Consider the following 3,626-nt stretch of genomic DNA (forward strand, 5'->3'; position numbering starts at 1 on the left):
GGGCGCGGTCCCGCCGTTGCGTGGCGACGCGGCGGCGTCATGCGCTGGTGTCACCCGCGCGCGCGGCCCGGCCCTGGCGGGGACAGGCGCCATGGCCCAGCGCCTCCTTGCTCAGCCTGTGCTGCCTGCTGCCCTGTCCCTCAGGGCTGTGATCCCCCAGCGGCTCTTTGTCCCTCGGTCACCACGGCCTTGCACCTTGTCCTTCAGTTGCGACTGTCCGGTAGCTCCTTCTGCTTCAGCTACCATCACCCAGCAGCTCCTTGTTCCTCAGTCACTACCTGGCAGCTCCTTCCCTGACACTATTGCCTGGCTCATTTTCCCTCAGCTGCCATCACCCAGCAGCTTCTTGTCTCTCAGCTGTCATTGCCTGGTGGGTCCTTGTCCCTCAACTGCCATCACTGAAGCTCGTAAGTAACCCTTGTGCTTAAATGGAGACTGAGGTCATGGTGGCACAGGGTTATTGTTTCACAGGGTGTGCTGGAAACCTGTGTATAATGACTGCAAAAGTGCTGAAGCATCATGTCAAAATATTCTGTGGTGCCTAAAAGCAGGAAATGGATCCTCAATTTTTAAATAAAATATGCTCAACCTGCAGCTCCCCTAAGCTGAGCAGAGCTGGGTAAATTCACAGGTGATCCATGATCGTCTTCCACTGCTCAACCACGGACTGAGAACCCAGCCTTGCAGCAAAAAGAAAACGTCAAATCAGCGTTTGCCCAGTTACCATCAAGCTGAATCAGAAAGCCATTGCCTCAAAACCAGTGTCAAAATGCTCTTGAATTAAAATATTGTCAAGCTGTCAACCTTACCTGGTGTAAATTTCAAATTTCAAAAACAGGCTGCTGCTGTGGTTTGGGTCTCTAAATTCTCCCATGCATCAGTTCTTACCTGGAAAATGGGGCTAATTAGCACCTCCCAGCTTACAAAGCCAGTCATGGACATAAATACATCCAGCCTGTGAAAGTCGGAGATGCTGGGATGCTGAACACTATGGAAACAAATAGTATAATACATCACATGCATTTCTGTTCATTTCTAGTTTGACTTCCTCAGGAAAAAAAAAAGGGGGGGGGATTGTGCAGACATACTGGTTTGTATACTTCAGGTCATTCTGAAGGCTCTCTTAGAATATCAGCTGTGCACTTTAATCAAAATGAAATTGTAGATTTATGGCACAGACACACTAACACTCATGTGATCTGTTTACATGAGAATGAAAGCCATTCAAATAAGTGTGAACATATGTGAGTTTTAAAAAAACTGTGAGGTTTGGGCAGCATCTGTTTTTGAGTCACAGGCAGGGCAGAGCTAAAGAACGTCTGGTATCCTGTAGTGAGACTGAACCCAAACCTCCTTCTCTGCTCTCACCTTCTGATGTGGTTTTCTGGTGACCTACTTAGATAGTCTTGCTACAGTTATAACCAATTTTTTTTTTTCCACACTGGCTAATTTCTGACAATCTGCAGTTTCCTAATCCCCATCTGCTTTAACTCATTCTCTCCATCCCAGTAGTGTTTGGAACAGTTTCAAGTGCATGACTTCATCTTGGTACCAGTGAAGAATGAGGATGGCACTTTGCAAGGTGATGCAAGCTGATTTCCAGAGGTGATGTGCACATGTTACTCCATTTGGAAACTGGGGGGAACTGTGAGCCTCTCACACATCAGAAGCTCAGGTGCTTCTGCTCTTTGATCTCAGTTTTCATGATGCTCTGGAGTGGAGATTATGAACACCACTTCATCCATAAATCATGAAGCTTGATCCAGAATACATTACACTTAAGCTGATAAAACACAGGATATTTCCTTGTGAATGCTGTATTCCTTTTTTGTGCATAAATTAAAATTCAAAGTTTGCCAAGCCTTGGCCAGTTTCAGTATTGGTGGAGTTCTCCAAATGTGCTGTGTCAAAGCACCAGAGGGGTAAGGAGGGTCTCTCGGTGACTGGAAGCAACTGGTCACTAATAGGGAAATTGTCAGTGTTTCTGCAAAAAAAGATTGTTCTGCAAATTTGCATGTTTTTAGCTCATAGTAACTTTGGGGTTTTTTCTTTTGCTTTTCTGGGAAGCCCAGTGAAAATGTGAGAAATTAAATTGAAAGGGATTGAGGGAGAACAGGTGGGAATATGGCTGAGGAGGACAGTGGGAGCCACGTGCATCTCACCTCTGTGCAGTACGGCTCATGCTCTGGGTCACACAAAAGGAAGAAGCGCCCCTGCTGTGCAGCCCAGTCCTCCTTGCCCAGTCCTTATTATATCTACCTAGAAATCAGAGAAAAAGACCTTGAAAGGCACCTCTGGAGAGCTCTGGTCCAATCTCCTGCTCAAAGCAGGGCCAACTTCAAAGTTAGAGGAGGTTGCCCAGGGCCTTGTCCAGAGAAATTTTGAAAATCTCTAAGGATGGAGAATCCCCAGCTGCTCTGGCAGACCTGTTCATGTGTACCACTATCAGGGTGAAGAACTTTTTCCCCATTGTGCAGCTGGAAGCCCCCATTTTGCACTTCATAACTGGTGTCTCTTTTGTTGTGCAGCTCTGACAGGAGTCTGTTCCTCCTCCCTGTAGCCCCCTTCCTCCATATCTTATCACTGTGCCTATGCTGCTCTGAATTAAAAGGAGTAGCTGTATCCGTCTGCAAGGACAAAGTTTCTTAAAAGCGAATCAGCAAATGGTAGAAGATGTAGAGCCATTGCAGCAGTGTTGGTCAGGAAAAAGGGCATGGCTAGAGCCCCGTGTAATCTTCACCTGTTGCAATGGGCTCTTGCAGTTGTCACCAGAGCGATGTTCAGTTCTGTACCACGCTGGTGAAGAATAAAAAAATCTTGAAACTATCTTTTCTAGTCACTCAAGTTTTGCTTGGCATGACGAGTAGGTCATCTGGCCTAAGAACGAAGCCCAGAAATTTTAGCTGTTTTGCTTTCTCTTTGCTTTTTTCTTTGCTTTTGTTTTGTTTTGGGGTTTTTTGGTTTTGGCCTTTGCTTCATTTTTTTTGGTTGTTTTTGTTCCTTAAATCTTTCAGCTGGCATGATCAGGAAACTCCACACTCGTTTTCTTTTACTGGCCTTGTAGCTGTCATGTGTTTTTAATCATGAGAGATTGATGTATAAAAGAGATGACAGCTCCAGGATTTGGGCTGACCTTCTCCTCACTGTGCCTGCTGGCCTTAGCCAAAGGAGAACCACAGATGGGTATTGGGGGCTATGGGAAGGGTTCGGGAAGGGATGTGGAAGGAAGAAGGATTGAGCCAGGAAAGTAGAGGCCTGGGAACCTAGAGAAACAGAAACCCAGGACTGAACCTCACAAAAGCCAGGATCTGAAGGAGGAAAAGGTAGAAGTAGGACAAGGATCCCAAGGACTGCTGTAGGAATGAGGAGCATCAGAGCAGCTGGAGGCATCGAGGGCTGCTGGGTCAAGTGACAGCGTGGAGCCCCAGGTACCAGGAGGTGCAGTTGCTCAGCTACTGTCAATTGTCACATTTCCACTGAAATGAAGTGTGGCCCCTCAGAGCAGTGTGCCATGGGTGAACTAACCACAGGTGATATCAAATGATAATGTCTAAAATGTTCTGTATGAAGAGATGGTGATTTTCATGTCTCATCTCTGACTCATCAGCAGGAAATGCCACTGCTTG

This window comes from Athene cunicularia, assembly GCF_003259725.1.
Source record: "Athene cunicularia isolate RWA chromosome 20 unlocalized genomic scaffold, athCun1 chr20_part1, whole genome shotgun sequence".
Lineage (NCBI taxonomy): Eukaryota > Metazoa > Chordata > Aves > Strigiformes > Strigidae > Athene > Athene cunicularia.